General features: G+C 47.6%; 1 protein-coding gene across 2 annotated transcripts in view; it reads left to right on the forward strand.

Moving 5' to 3' along the window:
* Window positions 1-4356, forward strand: part of ZHX2 (zinc fingers and homeoboxes 2) — a 161732-nt gene extending 157376 nt beyond the window's left edge. For both annotated transcript variants that reach the window (XM_038555428.1, XM_038555427.1), the window contains one exon: window positions 3056-4356. The gene's annotated coding sequence lies outside the window, so the exon portion shown is untranslated. The remainder of the gene's footprint in view (window positions 1-3055) is intronic.
* Window positions 4357-19099: the final 14743 nt, after the last annotated feature.

Raw genomic sequence — 19099 nt, forward strand, 5'->3', positions numbered from 1 at the left:
GTGGCAGACGCAGGATCCCGGCCACCGGGCTCCTTCCACTCTGAGCCACCACCGCCAACACCCACAGTCCTGCGCTGAGCTGGTGCTCTTCAGCCTGGCCGGGAGAAGGACGAGCAGAAGCTGTCTGCCCACCGTGGGCCTTGCTTCCTGGAGTCCGGAGAACTGTTCGGGTGGACATCCAACCAGGGGCAGTCGCCTGTGCAAGGGGGGCAAGAGACCCAGTTTGCTGGGGAGAACCCAGTTCCTTGGGGGAGCACTGGAGGAGGCTGGCTGTGGTCCCGGTGCCCACCCAGGGGTGCGTGTGGCGCTCCATGGGATCGGCCAGAGCCCTGTGGTCCTCTCGGGGCGCCCGGAATCGCCAGCCCCTGCCCTCACAGCAGACGTGCTCTCTCTCCCCTGTCCCCAGGTGGCTCCATGCGTGTGCGACATGGAGCCTGGACCAGCACCAGGTGTGAGAGCAGCAGTTCATGTGGGACTGGCTTGGAGGATGCAGGCTCCAGCACTTACGATTTGCCTGCCGTTGTTTAATCTCTCTGAGCCCTCATTTCTCCCCGGCGTGGCGGGCCTATCGGTTGCCTACCTCCTGGGCTACCGTAAGGAACAGACGAGAAGCAGCAGCACCTAGCATCAGGCCTGGCTCATAGCAAGTAGGAGAGAAATACCAGCTACTGTCACTGCTGTCACAAGCAGGGTGGTTTTGTGCTGCTGAGAAGTCGTACGACTTGGGGAGCTCACCCTTCCCCCCCCAGCTCCCCTCTTTCTCCTGGTGAACTGAGTGATGTTGGCAGCACCGCACGTAAGGACCCCCTTGGCTCTTACGATCCAGTGACTTTTGCTGGGTCACTCTTAGGCAGTAGTGGGTCCCAAGGACATCCCTGGACTCTGCTTTCAACCACAGACCTTTCTTTCACAAGCTGGCTTTTTTTTTTTTTTTTTTTTAAGATTTATTTATTTATTCATGAGACACGCAGAGAGGCAGAGACACAGGCAGAGGGAGAAGCAGGCTTTCTGCCGGGAGCCCAATGCAGGACTCGATACCAGGACCCCGGGGTCACACCCTGAGCCGAAGGCAGACGCTCAACCACTGAGCCCCCCAGGTGCCCCTACAAGCTGGCTTCTTTACTCCAGCATTGAGTCCCCATGTCAGGAGAACTTAGGACATGTGGGTACATTTGACCTCCAGACACTGGGAACCAGTGACAACAGATGGTCTGCTGGGGCCTCTGGCCGAGCAGTCCAGCCCGCTTGCTCCTGGCACCCCATGCCAAAGCACCTCTCAGGGCCCCCCCTCCACTCCTTTCTCAGCCAGAGAAGTGGTTGAGCAGCACCGGTCCTACCAGGAGGGAGGCAAAGGAAAAGCCAGTGGCCGCAGAAATCAGCAGATTTGATCCCCATCCAGCCCGTCGTGGATTACTAGCAGTACCCTTTACAGCCCTGGGCCCTCCCCGGGAGTCCCGTCCCAGGAGCTCCAGATCCTGGGAGCCCACAGGGTGACAGTGGTGGTCTGTCTTCACTCCCTAGGGCTGCCTTCAAGGCCCACAAAGTTCACACAACAGAAATGCATCCCCTCACAGTTCTGGATTCTGGAAGCCTGGTGTTGGCAGGGTTGGTTTCTTTCTGGGGGTCCTAAGGGAGAGTCTGTTCCACGCCTCTCTCCTAGCTTCTGGGGGTAGCTGGCAGTCCTTGGCATCCCTAGGCTTGTGGATGCATCACCAGGGTCTCTGTCCTTGTCCTCACGCGGTGTTCTTCCAGTGTGAATCTGTGTCCTGATGTCCTGTTTATAATGTCACCAGCCATAGGGCATTAGGGACCACCCCCAAGGACCTCCTTTTAACTTGATTACTCACTCCGTGAAGAAACTTCCAAATCGGGTTACATTCTGAGACACTAGGGATGAGGACATCACTATATCTTGTTGGGGAGACACCATTCAACTCATCAGAGGGCCCTTGTACTGTTTTCATAACTTCAGAGAAGATAAGAATTAAGCATTTCTCCCTACGGACTCTTCATAAATACTGTTTGTATGTTTTGAGCACAGACTCTGGAGATGGTCTGGGTGTGAATCCTGACTGGGCCATTTCCTAGCTGTATAATCTTGGGCAAAGTCTTCATCCTCCCTGTGCTCAGTTTCCTCAGCTGTAAAATGGGAATAATGGCCACACTCCCATGAACATCAAACTAAAAATGCATGGACGCCTGGGTGGCTCAGTGGTTGAGCGTCTGCCTTTGGCTCAGGTCTTGATCCCAGGGTCCCGGGATCGAGTCCCACATCAGGGTCCTTGCATGGAGCCTGCTGCTCCCTCTGCCTGTGTCTCTGCCTCTCTCTCTCTCTCTCTCTCTGTGTCTCCCATGAATAAATAAATAAAATCTTTAAAAGAATACATTTAAAATGTTTCATCTTGTCAAGATCAATGTTACATATCCGACCATGCTAGGAAAAGGCTGCACCTAACAAAAACAACAAAAACATGTAATAGTATGTAGTATATACTCACTGTGTACAATACTTACTACGTAATCGTGTTCTGGACACTGTTCCAAACGCCGGTGCATGTGTCAGCTTAATTAATCATCGCAGCAAACCCCATTATTTCCCATTTTACAGTAGCAAAAACTAAACCCTAGAGAGATTAAGTCACATGCTTACAGCTCTACTGTCAGTAATCAGAACAGTTAGGCCCCAAATCCAGGTTTGTCGGACTCTGGAACCTCTTAGGAACCCCTGTGACCCGCTGCCCCTCCAGGAATAAGGAAAGGGCCTCACAATGATGTAAAGAATCCCAGGCCACCGCCTCCACTTCCCAGAAAAATCATCCTGTTTTCAAAGGCCTGATTCGGGGGGCACTTCCTGGGATGTCACACTGTGCTCAGGAAAACACATTCCTTTTTAAACACTGGCCCCAAACTTGGGCACTCGTCTGTCCTCCCAGCCCCAGGATGGCTTTGGACGGGGGCCCTCCCCCAGGAGAGCCAGGAAGAGCCACCCCAGCCTCCTGCCACCCAGGGAACCATCATCTGACGTCTTGTCTCTGGTTTTGTGTCGTCTTTCTAGGGGAGTGCAGCGGAACTGCCAATGCTGATAAAGGGGACGCTCTGTCTTTGATGAGAGAAGAGAACCTCCCTCCCCGGCCGGCCTCGGGCCTCCACCCTGGCCAGAGACTCCAAGTGCAACTGCCTGGCTGCGTGCGCTGCGGGTGCAGGAAGCCCAGCCTCACGCACCCCGCCCAGAGGACCGGTGGGAATTGTTCATAGTGCCAAAGTCCTACTACTGCGTTTTCAATGGGTCCCTGTAAATAGTTTGCTCCTCTGCCCTGGCCCCCACCTCTTGCGATACTGGAAACAATTTGTACAATGTGGGAATTTTGTTACCTTTTTAATCAAGGGCAACCTCCTTTTCCAGCACTACCATTGTAAGGTCTTTTTCCAGGAGGGAGGGCTGATCACATGTGCTTTTCTCTTTTTTCCTTTTCTTTTTTTTTTTCTTTTTTTTTTTTTTTGATCTTTATTTTATTAATTTTGGGGGAGGGGGGATGTTAGCACTAGTGCCGTTATATCTACTGGATTTTAGGTAGGGAGAGTTGATTTTTTTTTTTTTAAGTAGTTTGAAATTTGGGAGATTTCTCCGTGGGGAAAGCTAGGATTTGGGCACCTGTCTCAACTTTGAGAGGGTTCGCAGATGGCAGATCTTCTGGATCAAACCCATTTCCAGTCCTTCCCCCAGCCACCCCTGGGGTCCCTGTTTAGCCACGCACAGGGCTTTCCAAACTGCCAATGGATAGATCTGGCTTCTAGACCACCTGGCCTCTCTGGCTGACCTTGGGCTGAGCCAGCACCAGAGACCCGGGGAGCAGATGGCTCCCCTCTTTCAGCCTCTTTTCAGATACCAGCAGAAAGGGCTCCCACCTTTTTAGCATTATCATTACTTTGACAAAACTAAAACAAAAAGAGGTCTTCCTATCTAGATGGTACAAAGATGAACAGCTTTGGTTTTGACTTCTGTTCCTGACTGGCTTTTCTCCGTGTGGTTATTTGACAAGATTTCAGCTTGAAGCCTCACCCATGAATTGATTTTTGTTTGTTTGTGTGTTTGTTTTGGGCCAATTTTAGATTCCTGAGTGCACTTTTCTTTTTTTCCAGTTAGTCCTAACTTTTAAAGAAGAAAAACCAAGAGACAGATCTGGTGTAAATGTTGCAATATGAATTGTGTTTGCAACCCATTGCCCCCCACTGCCCCCCATTTGGGTACACTGCACAAATAAAATGCTAGGGAGTTCGGGGAAAGAAAAACCATTTTTTCTAACTTGTTGCTCATTTGTTGTAACTCAATAAAGCAAAGACTAAACATTTTTATAACCTTTTCCTCTGCTCCTCATTCTTCATTGCCATCTGGCTCCTAGGGCATGCATGAGGGTTCCGACTCAGCCACCCCCCATTTCAGAGTGGTTATGACAGATTCACTTGACATTTCTCATTTTCTGTCTCAGTGAGGTCCGACAGCACAAATGGGGCTTTAAAAACAGGGCACAAATGTTGATGTGGAAATCTGTCATCTCTCTTTGACACGGAGGAGTGAGTGATAGGCCCTCCTTCCTCCAGGGTCTTCACAAATAGATTCATAAAAGACTGCAGAGTGGGAATGAGATCTGTGGGCCACGTACAGCACCACTGCTCGCACTCAGGTGACCCAAGGTAAGTCACTTCCCTCCTCCAACTGCTGATGACTGGTGACTAGGACACTGCCATTTCTCGGAGAAGGCTGGCTTTTGTGTCTCTGCCCAGGTAAGATTTAAAGAGTCCCTCACTCTGCAGAGAAAGGGGAACCCTCATACACTGCCAGTGGGAATGCAAGCTGGTGCAGCCCCTCTGGAAAACAGTGTGGAGGTTCCTCAAGAAGTTAAAAATAGAGCTACCCTATGACCCTACGATTACCCTATAAAATACCTTACAATTACCCTACGAAATACTCTAAGATTGCACTACTGGGTATTTAGATACTGATGTAGTGATCCAAAGGGGCACCTGCACCCCAATGTTGATAGCAGCAATGTGCACAACAGCCAAACTGTGGAAAGAGCCCAGATGTCCATTGACAAATGAATGGATAAAGAAGATGTGGTCTATATATACAATGGAATATTACTCAGCTGAAATCTTGCCATTTGCAATGCCATGGGTGGAACTAGAGGGTATTATGCTAAGTGAAATCAGTCAGAGAAAGACAGTTATCATATGATCTCACTCATATGTGGAATTTTTTTTTAAGATTTTATTTATTTATTCATGAGAGACACAGAGTGGGGAGAACAGAGACACAGGCAGAGGGAGAAGCAGGCTCCATGCAGGGAGCCTGATGTGGGACTCCATCCCGGGACTCCAGGATCACGCCCTGGGCCGAAGTCAGCGCTAAACCCCTGAGCCACCCCAGTTGCCCTCATATATGGAATTTAAGAAACACAACAGGAGCACAAGAGAAAGGAAGGAAAAATAAAACAAGACAAAATCAGAGGGAAACAAACCATTAGAGACTCATAATCATAGGATACAAACTGAGGGTCACTGGAGGGAGGGGGGTGGGGTAACTGGGTGATGGGCACTAAGGAGGGCACGTGATGTGATGAGCACTGGGTGTCATATAAGACTGAGGAATCGCTGACCACTCTGACACCAATAATATACTGTATGTTAATTAATTGAATTTAAATTTAAAATCTTAGATTAAAATAAAATAAAAAGAGTCCCTTACTGTTGAACCGTGACACTCATCTACCTAGTAGTTTTCAAACTTGGGTAGGCCCCAGAATCACCTGGAAGGGCTAAAGTTTTTGATTCAGTGGGTCTGGAGTAAGATCTGAGACTGCGTTGCTAACAAGTTTCCAGGTGAGGCTGCTGCTGCTGGTCCAGGGAACCCACTTTGGGAATCTCTGGTCTCCGCATTTAATTTTCCAGGGACGAATGGACTTTGGCCAGTTTATCTAAACTAAGCATGTGTATAAAGCGTGTAGGAGCATATCCTTCCATAGTCTTCCCCGCTCCCCCCCCCCCCCGCCCCCAGGAAACATCGAAGAATCAGGGATTCTGGATAAGTTGGCCTTCTCTGGAAGATGCGCTCAATGTTGGATATCGTAGAGTTCTGGCCTTTGGCTGGAAAACCATGCATTCCTGCAACAGCTACCGTCTGTGGCCTCCAGATGCCTTGGAGATACCTGCCCGCTAATCTCACCTCTTTTTCATTCTCCATCCCCTGGTCTCCTACATAGTCAGGAGGCAGCAATGCCTTCTGCTTAGTGGAATCTGCTCAGTCCCCACCACCTGCCCCAAAGCTCATGCTCCAGACACCACACTCCACCTGGACCACCAGAAGAGCACCTGTCCTCTGTCCAAATGTCACCTGCCTTCCATGACTCGCTTCCCGCAGGACAAGAGGAGACAGAGGCAAGCAAGCCCCCTCCAGGAACAAAACATAAGGAACCAAAGGGTTCCTTTGTGCCAGTGCCAACCCTGGACATGCAGGATCCTGAGAGCGGGCACCTTCCTTAAATTTTGCATCCTCGGTGCCATACTTGCCTCACCCTGGCCCTGCCTATCTGCCACACCTTCCTCCAACTTTGCTTTTATTTTCCTCCCTCTTGCTTTTCGCAACATGTCATCATATATGTTTACTGTCTTTTGCATCCCACTGCATTGCAAGCTCCACGAGGACAAGGACTGTGTCTATCTTGTTCTCTCTCCCACATCCTCTGGCCCTAGCACAGTGTCAGGCATGTAGGAGATGCTCCCTAAATATTTGTGGGGTGGATGGATGGTGGCTGGATGGTGGCTGGCTGGCTGGATGGATGGATAGATTGAAGAGTACCAGCTCTGCAGTCAGACAAACCCAAGTTTGAATCCTTTTGAGCTCTCTGGTTCAAAAGCTAGGTGGTCTTGTGAGGTTTACTCAACTTTTGTCTTGGCCTACTCCCTCATCTGAGACCTAGAGGTGCAGATCTTTGTCCTGGGGCCAGTGTGAGGGTTAACTGAGCTCAAGTACGCAAAGTACCCAGCACACAGGTGCTCTACAAAAGCTCATTCCCCTCTTACTGCTCTGACTGGGGAGTGACACGGGGCCAGGCAGTGTGAGGCTGTGCCTTTCCATCCCTGGTGGGGAGGGGGGGGATGCTTGTGTGAGAAAGCAAACAGGAAGAAGCTAGATCCAGGTCTACGAGATAATATTCCAGACACCTGTGCTTCTGGCTTTGGAGACATTTCCATGTTCAGCCAATACTCTCCTTCCTCCCCTTCACCCCCAAACTCTCCCTACACCCCTCTTCCAAAAAAAAAAAATCCCAAAAATCCAACATGCAATTTTCTTATTAGGAAAAAAAAGTAAGAGGTGGCTGTGGCTGACTCCTGCCTAGTCCCTGCCAGCACGCCTTCCCTGTGTGTTCCCAGCACCGGACCTGCCACAGACCTCGTCTCCCCCACACTGTCCTGTCCTTCTGACCCCTTAGTGAATGTCAGGCCAAACTCTGCCTCCAGCTTCTCCCTGGGCAGGCATCTGCCTTCCGCTCCTGCGATTACTGCCCTTGGGGTTCCCCTTGCCGCTCTCAAGCAAGGTAAATAAATTCTTCAAGCAAAGCAGCATGAGATGCTATCAAATGCCTGAAGAAACCAAAGGGAAAACCAAGCCAGAACATTTGTCTTTTATTTTAATTTCTGCACCAAAGAGAAAGCCTTGATAATTGGTTGCAGTGAAAACACACAGGGAAGACGGTTGTGCTCTTTTAAGCATCCAGCAAAATATGTCAGGCTATCTTTGCTCGCCTGGGAGCGATGAGCGGGGGGCGGAAGCTAGGAGAGGAATCTTAAGGGGGAGACCCGGACAGGATTCTTCTTGAGGTGCAGGAGAGTAGTGGTGGCCCTTGAACAGCTGCTGCTTCTGTCTGTCTCGTGCCTCTTTGCACTCCCCTCGCTTCCTGTGGGGTTCCACTCAGCTCCCCCTCCACTCATCTGATTCTGGGGTGCAGCCCACTGCATGAGCCATGGTGCTCCGGCCCCCTGTCCAAGCCAGGTGCAGGGCGGAGCAGGGGCGCAGGGCTGGGGGAGAGAGCTCCCTCTTCCCATTTAGATGACAGTGTGTTATTAGCTTGCTGCCACCAGCAGCGGAAGCCCGTGCCCGAGACAGGAGGCCAGTAGGTAGGAAGGAAGAGGAAAAAAAAAAAAAAATCAAGAAAAGGAGCAGAAGAGCAACCAGACAAAGGTGGTTGGTCTTGATCATGGCAATGGCAACATCCTTTGAGTCCCTGGACCCTGCCATTCCCCAGGCCAGCATCCTGTCTTTCCAGTTTTGTAAAAACTAACATATTTCTCTTTTTGACTTAAGCCAAAAACCTGTTACTAGAAACTCACTTCTGACGGGTGGATGAGATGATGAGATAAAAATGGAAGGAAAGACACTACAAGTACACAGCCACCTGTGGCTGGCGGCTCCCAGGATGGATGGCTCACCTCTGAGTCCTTGCTACTCGGGCGTGCTCCCCTGCTCCGTGCTTGTACTCCGGGGGGCGGGGGGCGGGGAGGGGCATCGATGGGCAGCCTCAGCCTCACCAGGGTGCTTGTTAGAAATGCAGACTCTCTGGCTCCCACCCAGACCTGCTGAATCAGAACCTGCGAGCTGGCCCTGCTCATCAGGTGCTTCCCATATTCATGCGAGTCTAAGAAGCCCTGCTCTGAAGGTACTGGGAACCTCCCCCACCTCCTGCTGCAGTGGGGTTGGGAGGAGAAGCCCATACCACAGCACACCATGGAGCCTGTTTTCAGCATGCAGGTTCCGAGGCCTTGGGAAGCTGGGAGGCAGAGGCAGGAACAAGACGGAGGGCACGTGGTACACGAAGCGTGGGCGCACTTGTTCTTCTAGGCCACCTGGTGCCCTGCCACTTCCAACCAACAGCGCCCGGAAATGACAGCTCTCACTGGCCTGCCACAGTACAGTCTGGAGAGAACCAGACTGTCAGTTCCCCTTACTGATTCCTGAAAGCTCCCGTCTGGAGTGCCTCGCAGCTGGAGGTACTTGGAAACCACAGCAGAGACACCATCATTGTCCCTGAGGGGGTGATCAATAAAAATCAATTAAAAAAAAAAAAGACTTCTGTACATCCGGGAGCATGTGGCAAGTCAGGTATCCTGCAGAGTGTAGGAGGCACGCCGCCCTTGACTTTGAGGAAGGAGGAGACAAAGGCGTCCATCACTAACTCTAACACCTTCACCCAGAATGAGCCCCCAGAGTGTTACACACTTTGTCAGTCCAGATCCTTGTGGGAAAGAGAAGGAACACCAAAACCGAGTCATTTAGGGAGAGTTTATTGAAAGTTTCTTGTTCAGGGGCACCTGGGTGGCTCAGTCGGTTAAGCGTCCAACTCCTGATTTCAGCTCAGGTCATCTCAGGGTCGAGGGATGGAGCCCGAGAGGCTAGGCAATGGGCATGGAGCTTCCTTGAGATCATCTCTCTCTCTCTGCCCCCCTCCTCATTTCACTCTAAATAAATAACTAGATACATAAATACATAAATAAAATTTTAAAAAAATAAGTTTTGGGGCACCTGGGTGGTTGAGCATCTGCCTTTGACTCGGCTCATGGCCCTGGCATCCTGGGATCAAGCCCCACAAGGGACTCCCGGGTTAGGGGGTAGCCTGCTTCTCCCTCTGTCCCTCCCCCCTGCTCCCACTCTCTCTATCACCCTCTCAACTAAATCAATAAAATCTTTAAAAATAAATAAGTTTGTAAAGTGTATTGTTTACAAAAGTGGAGGCAGGGTTTGGGGAAACCAACAAGGGAAGACATAGGGACTTGGCCTGAAAGGGTGAGTAATGGAGCAGTTACTGGAACCAATAGGGGACAGATATACAGAGGAGGCTACCTGCAAGGAGGCGTGGCCTTCATAACCATGGTGACCCAGCAGGGGTGAAGTTGGGGAATAACTACCCTGACATCATTCTACTCCCATCCTCAGCCCTCTGGCCACTGCCTTCCAATGGCCAAACCCAATCAAAGGTCAGAAAGCAAGGGGACCTATTGATCCAGCCTGTCAGAGTCCGGCTCCCTGCACACAGAGCAGGCAGGGGTGGGGTGGGGGGAAGAAATAGTTCCCCACACAGATCAATCTATTGGCTGGACCAAACACGGCAAATGGCACATATACACCAACCATGCCATGTGCCCCACCCCATACCTATGACAGACATTAATAATCAAAGTGTCTTTGCCTGCTGGGCCTGGACAACTTTCACAATATTTAACACAGAACTCCACCTCGAATCTATTAACCTTGGAACGGGAGACGAAATCTGTAGTGGATGCCGTTGGTGGCCTAGCTGGTACCCATCCCCTCCTTCTTCGTTGCTAACAGAACCAAGATATCACCCAGGCACTAACGTACCCCAACCCTAGGGGAGAAACTCTGTTTCCCTTGCAGCTACGAATGGCTAATGAGACATACAGCAGAAGGCTCCCCCATAGCTGGTGCCACTCTCATTTCTCCCTTCTGGCCTGATGCCTCGGTGATCTTGAGACTAAGTATCTCATAGCTTCACTGAGCCCCCGACTCCGTGCCACAGATGAAAGCTTCAAACTTATTTCTTCAATTGGATTATAATTGTCATACAATAGCCTATTCATTTCAGGTGTTCAAGATGATGATTTGATGTCTTTTACATTACAAAACGATCACCATGCCAGGTCTGGTTGCCATCCGTCACCAAGGTTCTTACAATGCCATTGACTATATTCCCTATGCTGTCCATCACATCCCCGTGACTCATGTATTTTATAACTGTACGTTTAGACTTCTTTAATCCCCTTTACCTATTTCATCTCTCTCCCTACCCCTACCCCTCTGGCAATCGCCAGTTCTCTGTATAAATCTGTTTTGCTGGGCAGCCCTGGTGGTGCAGCGGTTTGGCTCCGCCTGCAGCCTGGGGTGTGATCCTGGAGACCCGGGATCGAGTCCCACGTCGGGCTCCCTGTGTGGAGCCTGCTTCTCCCTCTACCTGTGTCTCTGCCTCTCTCTCTGTGTCTATGAATGGATGGATAAAGTCTTTAAATAAAATAAATCTGTTTTGCTTTGTTCATTTATTTTGTTTTTTTTTTTTTAGATTCCACATGTAGGTGAAATCATATGGTATCCATCTTTCTCTGTCTAACTTATTTCACTTAGCATAATACCCTCTAGGTCCATCCATGTTGTCAAAAATGGCAAGATTTCATTCTTTTTATGGCTGAGTAATATTCCATTGTGTGTATTTATATATATATGTACATATATATATATGCAATATATATACATATACTGCATCTTCTTTACCAATTTGTCTATCAGTGGACACTCATGTTGCTTCCATATCCTGGCTATCGTAAATAATGCTGCAATGAACATAGGGGTACAAATATCTTTTCAAATTAACGTTTTTATTTTCTTTGGATAAATATCCAAAAATGGAACTGCTGATCATAGGGTAGAACTATCTTTAATTTTTTTATAAAACTCCACACTGTTTCCCATAGTAGCCGTACCCATTTACATTTCCACCAACAGAGGACGAGGTTCCCTTTCCAAACATCTTGATATGTGAGAAAAGAAAATCTCTCTTTACTAACCCAGCACTTATCAGATTTGTCTGATACTTGCGATCAGATACACTCCTAACTGACACAAAATCTCTGTGCCATATTTATACTTCATAGATGTGAACTCTTCACTCACACATGTATTTATTTATCCCCGTGCTAAGTGCCAGGTGAGAGACAAGGCAGGCACAGTCTGTTTCCTCTTCAGGGAACCTTGATCTATATTTTGAAGGATTCGTAGGAGTTTCCAGATGGATAAATGATAGGAAGACAGAAGCAGCAGAAATGAAAGAGTTTCTACAGTGTCAGGATGTTAAGTACTAGGAATCCAGCTAGCAGTCTATGACGTGTAACAAAAGAAGAAACCATCAGTTTTGAGCAACCAATTCGATTCAAACCCTGTCATGAGAAAACAGAAGTGATTATCTGCTTGGAAAGAACCTGAGAAACAGCCAAAGATTATGTTATTTGCTTGTATGATGGGAAATCAAAAAGTGGTTTGGGATTTCCCAAAACAAATAAAATGTTATATAAAACAGATGTAAAGTGAAACAAAATATATTCTGAGTCTTTTGCCTCAGACTTGCTTCCCAGAGCTGAGTTTGGGTCACAAACTTGGGATCCGGTCCGTACTTCCAAATGTATCCCCCAATTCCTTACACAAGCTCCTCCTGTGGCCACACTGGTCTGCTCCCTGCGTCCATGCAGTCTCCCCTCTTAGAATCCCCCACCCCAATTCTTGCCTAGCCCCCTGTTCTTCCAGACCAAATCAAGGTAAATCTTGGAAGACGGGAAGCTGGGTTTAAGGAAGACACATATCCCACTGGCTCTCAGGGAGCCCTGATGCTCTGAACTCCTGGAGCACTCACCATCAACGGGATCTATGTGGTGCTGACCACAGGTGGGTCTGCTGTTCAAGCCTCTCTTTGTGCGCTGCTCCTCCAGTCGGGAAGTGGACTGAACGTCGGTTGCTTTCACCTCCCAGCATCCCTTGCCCCTCCCTTTCAGCAATTCTCACATCCCTCCCCACTGGAGAAGTCTTCTAGGCACCTGCTCCCCCCTGGGCCAACTACAGGCTGTTGGTGTGGCCCCAGCACAGAGCAGGACCCTCTGGCCATGAGGAGTCATGTGACTGAGGTCTAGCCAATCGTGGCACTCACCCCTGACCTCAGTGAGTGGTCCAAGGAGAACACGCATGACTCAGCGGGACCAATCAACATCTATCTCAAGGTATATAAAAATTTAAGTTGGGGATGGAGAGGAGGGGGTGGGATGGGAAGAAAGAGAAAAGGCATGAGAGACAAGTCTGAGATCATTTGAATGTTCAGATCCAGCTAATCCTAAAGGTAGGCTCACCCATCTTTCCCAGTTATGTCAGCCAAGAAATCCCCCTTTTGCTTAAGTTAGTTGGAGATGTGTTACTGTCATTTGGCAATGAAAGAGTTTTGACTAAAACAGATGATGTGACCCCACTGCCCAGCGCATGTCTGCAGAACTGATAACTGGAAATGAAAGGGCAGATTAGAGGTTTTTTTTAAGATTGATTTTATTTATTTATTTATTTATTTATTTATTTATTTATTTATTTGACACAGAGAGAGAGAGCACAAGCAGGTGGAACAGCAGGCAGAGACAGAAAGAGAAGCAGTCTCCCCCGCTGAGCAGGGAACCCGACATGGAGCTCGATCCCAGGACTCTGGAATCATGATCTGAGCTGAAGGCAGATGCTTAACCGACTGAGCCACCCAGTCGCCCCAATTAGATTATATTTCAAAATGAATTGGCTATGGTTCCATTTATATGAAATGTCCCAAATAGGCAAATCTATAGAGATAGAAAGTGGTGGGTGTGTTAAGAATAAGAATATAAAAAAAAGAATTGGGATGGAGCTAGAGAGTATAATGCTGGGTGAAATAAGTCAGCCAGGGAAAGACAAATACTATATGACTTCATTTTGTGTGGAATTAAGGAACAAAACATATGAGCAAAGGAAAAGAGAGAGAATCCAAGAAACAGACTCTTAAGAGAACAAACTGATGGTCACCAGAGGGGAAGGGGGGAAATAGGGAATCAGAGTATGTTTATCATGATGAGCACTGAGTCAGGTACAGAATTGTTGAATCACTTTATTGTACACTTGCAAATAATATAATATTGTATGTTAACTATAATGGAATTAAAATTTTTAATTAATTAATTTATTCATAAAAGACACAGAGAGAGAGGCAGAGACACAGGCAGAGGGAGAAGCAAGCTCCACGCAGGGAACCCGACGTGGGATTCGATCCTGGGTCTCCAGGGTGAGGCCCTGGGCCAAAGGTGGCGCTAAACCGCTGAACCACCCAGGCTGCCCCATTTTTTTTTAAGATTTTTTATTTATTAATTTATGGAATTAAAAATTTTGTAAAGCCTCTTTTGGGCCGCCTGGGTGGCTCAGTCAGTTAAGCATCTGTCTTCGGCTCAGGTCATGATCCCAGGACCCTGGGATCAAGCCTTGAATTGGGCTCCCTGTTCTGTGGGGAGCTTGCTCTTCCTTCTGCCCCTCCCCCATCTGTGCTCGTGCTCTCTCTCTCTCTGTCAAATAAATTTAAGAAATCTTTTTTAAAAAACTAAAAAGCCTCTTTCAAGTAAATAAATAAATTTGTAAAAAATAAAAATAAGTATCTGTATATCTATATATCCTTAATATGATAATAGAAACCAGGAGCGCCTAGGTGGCTCAGGTGGTTGAGCATCCAACTCTTGGTTTTGGCTCAGGTCATGATCTCAGGGTCGTGAGATCAAGCCCTGAGTCAGGCTCCATTCCAGCAGGGAGTCTGCTTGAGATTCTCCCTCTCTTTCCCTTCCTCTCTAACCCCCTTCTCTCTCTCTCTCTCTCTCTCTCTCTCTCTCTCAAAATAAATAAATAAATAAATACTTTTTTTAATCTAAAAAAAGAAAAAAGAAACCAAGCAGATTAAGTTAAAATTTGACTTTCAGGAATTCAAGGAGCACACACCTGTGTTTGGCCACATACCCCCGCCCCTGTTTCCTGTCTGGGTGAATGGCAGCAGCAGCAGCCAGTTACCCAAGTCAGAATTCGGGGTGGGGAGATAGTTTCCACCTGTCACTCCTCCTTGAGTTTTAACCACAAGTTCTCTCCCTTCTAGCCCCCAAATATCTTTCCAATGACCTATCATCCACCCCATTGCTGTCATCATGCAGACCCTGACCTCTTGCCCTCCCTGCACAGCCTCCTAACCTGTCTCCCCACTGGCTCTCTAGACTGTAGCCTGAGTGACCTTTCCTATAACACAAGTCTGATCACACATCTTGTCTGCCTGTCAGCGGCTCCCACTGCCTGCAGAACAAAGCCCAAGCTTCTGGACTCAACATGTAAGTTTTTGTTGGCTCCAGTCCCTGCCTATACCTCCTAACCAACCTCACATCCACTGTATCACCATCCCACTTCTCCCTCCCTCCCTCTGTCTCTGTCTCTGTCTCCCGCTCTCTTTCTTACACACACACAGTTCAAGCCCATCCTCAACCACTTAGTGTCCCCCACACCCTCCAGGTTCTCTCTTGCCTTGTGCCTTTGCACCTGCTCTTCTTGGGGCCTGAACTTCCCTTTTCTTCCTCCTTCACCTGGCAAACACCCTGACTCATGCAAGTCCCAGATGAATATCAGGTCCTCCAAGAATCCTCTCCTGACCCCTTCTAGCCACATCCTTTGCTTCTTCCTCTGTGCTCCTAAGACCCCTTTTGCACGTCTCTATTATAATTCGAGACACATGGTCTGCCACGTAAGCTGTAGTCTCCTTTCAGAGTCCAGCCCCAAAGGGATAAGGCAAGCGTGCATTCATTTGTGTGTTGTAGGAATAGATCTGCACCAGCAATATCACAAGTTTAACTAGACAAGGATGGTAGTAAGATATTCGAAAATAAATTTTTGCAGGGAAACATCCATGATGGGGTAAAATAGATGAATGTCTACAAACTTCCTCCCTTGACCCAACCCGCCCAAGAGAACCTCTAGTTAACAACCTAATTCTCCTTTCTCCCTTAGCTCTTGAGAGGCCAATTCCTAGACTTTTTTGGTGCAGGGTCTGGAATGAGCAAAGAAAGACAGCAGCAAAAAGGTCAGAGGAGGAGTAGAAGCACTTCAGGAAAAAGGTTAAATTGCCCTATGTAATAAAGAATGGAGAGAGAAAAGAGAGGAAGTTCAGGAAGTAGAAGTCATGAGGGCTGTTGGAAAAGAAGGAATTTTTGAGTAGTGAATAGCTTCAGAGTGTAGGACAAGAGAAAACTGGCCAAGAGTCTAAACAACATATAAGGCATGCTGCCAATGGGTCATCTACCCGGAAGCCTGCTTAATGTTCTTTTAGAAAGATGGGGGGGGGGGGCTAATTTCCCTTTTTTGTCAGGTTTTGGCTTATTTGGACTGTGCTTCTATAAGTGGATCTAGGACTGGACCATGTGGGTCACAGTTGGAATAGGGTTACATGAAGTCATTGAAGTAAATGCAAAATGAAATTGGAAAACCAGCCAAAAACATGTCCTGCTATTAATAGGATGGAACTCATTACCCATTTCCATGGACCCTACTTATCTTACATTTGCTCATACTGCTCTGTCTGGTAAGAATTCTGCATCCTGAAATAGTAGAAACATGGGCGAGCAGCAGAGGACACAACCACACGGCCATCCATGGATTCAGGAGCCCTGAATCTAACCTCTGCTTAGGAGTCATACACAAATGTGTGTATGACCCTGGGAAGGTCACTGCCTCTCTTTAAGCATCAGTTTCCTTATTTGAAAAAATGAGGGGCTTTAGACCAGATGACCATCAACTAACTGTTCATTCCAACTCTGAGATCCTATGATTTAGAGGAGACTGGGCTGATACCCCTCTTAAAAGTCTCCAGATTCCAGCTCCCAAACCCCTCCCCTCAACGGAAGGCTCTGGGGAGATATTTCAGGACAGCAGTGAGCTAAAGAAACTTTAGGACAAGAGCTCTAAAGCTTTGGAGCGAAGATTGTCAGCAAGCTCCCCCAGGGAACTTTGAAGAAGCATATGTGCCCATAAACAGTGTTTAATTAAAGAGCAAGCAAATGGCAGCATGGAAAACTGAAAAGCAGGCTGTTCGAGAATATTTCTCCAAATCCAGAACCCATCACTCTGCATCTCTCCTCAAGCCAAGCAACATTCACAATGGCTTTGTTAGAGAAACAGGGAGCCTTTGTTTGGGGTCATCTAACCAGTTGCTCTGGGAAGGCAGCTGCCCTTGCTCTATGCCTGGACACAGTCTCCTAAGCACCGTCCCGGCCCTGCAGAGGTGAACAAACCCTGGGCACCAGCCACCTGGTGAGGCTGAGGACTGAGCTGACCTTTGCAGGATGAATTCCTCTTTAAGGGATTGTTAAATCCACGTGTGTTCCAGAGCTTTTCCATGGTGTTTCTCATTCTTTTGTGTGCCAGACCGTTGTCATATTGTGTAAGAATGGCTAGGACCCCAAGAAAAAAGGACTTCCAGGGCACAAGAAAATCGTGTCATTGTCTCCACCAGAGGAGTAAAATTTAGACTACAGAAAGATTTCTTCAAGGGGCGCCTGGGTGGCTCAGGGGTTGAGCACCTGCCTTTGGCCTCATCATGATCCTAGGGGTCTGGGGATCAAGTCCTGCACCAGGATTCCCACAGGGAGCCTGCTTCTCCCTCTGCCTGTTTCTCTGCCTCTCTGTCTGTGCTCTCATGAATAAATAAATAAAATCTTAAAAAGAAAAAAAAGAAAGAAAGAAAAAGAAAGAAGAAAGAAAGGAAAGAAAGAAAGAAAGAAAGAAAGAAAGAAAGAAAGAAAGAAAGAAAGAAAGAAAGATCTCCTCAAGATTGGATTTAGCAATGTGGCCAAGGCCACAGAAATTAACAAGTGCCAGAGTCAGGATTTGAACCCAGGGTTCTCTGAAACCCAAGCCCATGCTTTCGACCACATGCTGTAGCCCCTCCTCAAGGGAACGTCATGGCTCACCACCCATCCCAGCACTGGAAAGAGCACCTGGGCTGACAGGTGGGATATAGGCCCCAAGGGTCACGTCGGCTGAGGGTTCTTCTATTTCCTCCCAGGCCAGGGGAGTGGACAGTACTCGTTGCTAGGAGTCTGGCTTTCGTGTTTGTGGTCATGGAAGGCTGATCGGGAGTGGAGGCGTGGGTTGAGTGGAGCCTTTCAAGGGGCTGTAAGAGAAATAAACACAGACTTGAAACAAATGGCTATCAAATGCTATTAGGGACCAACCCCTGTTACTCCTAAGAATGAAGAACTAGGAGATCAAGGAAATTTGAAATCCACATGGTGACCTATAAAACTGCTCTATTTAATTACTTATTCCGACTACCTCCTAAACCAATTTTTCTTTCTTTTCCTTCTCACCATTTGATAGAAGTTGCAAAGAACTGTGGACTCCCCAGCATCTATCTCTGGCAGAGCTCTCACACACTGTTTTATAATTATCCGTCCATGTGACTCTTCCTCCTTCATTAGGCTGCGAGATCCCTAAGGCAAGGATCTTAGCTTATTCATCTTTACTTCCCCGATGCCTAACACATCATAAGGCTCTCGATCAATATTGTTGGGAGGAAAGAAGGAAAAAAGGAAGGTAGGGAAAGAGGGGAGGGCAAGAAGGAAGGACTTGAATAAGATAAAGAAAATAACGATCTAGGACACACATTTAAGGCTTTTCTTGTATAACAACCAGTTACGATAGATACGTGGTCTTGATTGGACCCTGGTTTGAGCAAACTCTAAGAGATACTTAGAGGCAAAATGGGGAAATCTGAATATGGGTGGTATTAGACGATACTAGGAAATTATTGTTAACTGTTAGGTATGTTAATGGTGTTGGGATTACATAAGACAGTGTCCTTATTGTTTAAAGACGCACACGATGAGGAAGTGAAATGTCATGAGTTATACATGATTTACTTGTAAATATCTAAAATACCTCAGAAAACAAAAGATGGCAACAATTGTTAACTCTAGGTAATGAGCATACAGATGTTTATTACACCGCTTTCTCCTTTTTTCTGTACCTTTGAAATGTTTATGATACAAAATTCCAGTAAAGCAGTTTTCCAATTGAGCCACAATGCATTTATCAAATTCAGGAAATTGTCATTGCTAAAATACCGCTACCTTATATACAACCCATACCCCGGTTTTGCCAATTGGCTAATACTGCCTTTTATATCAACTTTTTGTTTCCAGAATCCCAGTCCTGGACCACCTTTTGCAGTTACTTGTCATGCTTCTTTGCTCTCTTTCCATTTGAAGCGGTGTCTCAGCCCTTCTTTGTCTTTCACATCAAAATACTGTTTCATTGCATTTCTGTGACTGCGTCCGTGACTTGATTCTCGAATCCTACAGGACTCTGGCAGGAATGCAACATAAGATGTGGCCTCTGCAGCGTGACACGTAGGGGGCTCCAGATGTCAGTCATTGATTCAATAACCAAGTACAGAGCATGTAC

The sequence above is a fragment of the Canis lupus genome, chromosome 13 (genome assembly GCF_011100685.1).
Source record: "Canis lupus familiaris isolate Mischka breed German Shepherd chromosome 13, alternate assembly UU_Cfam_GSD_1.0, whole genome shotgun sequence".
Classification (NCBI taxonomy): domain Eukaryota; kingdom Metazoa; phylum Chordata; class Mammalia; order Carnivora; family Canidae; genus Canis; species Canis lupus.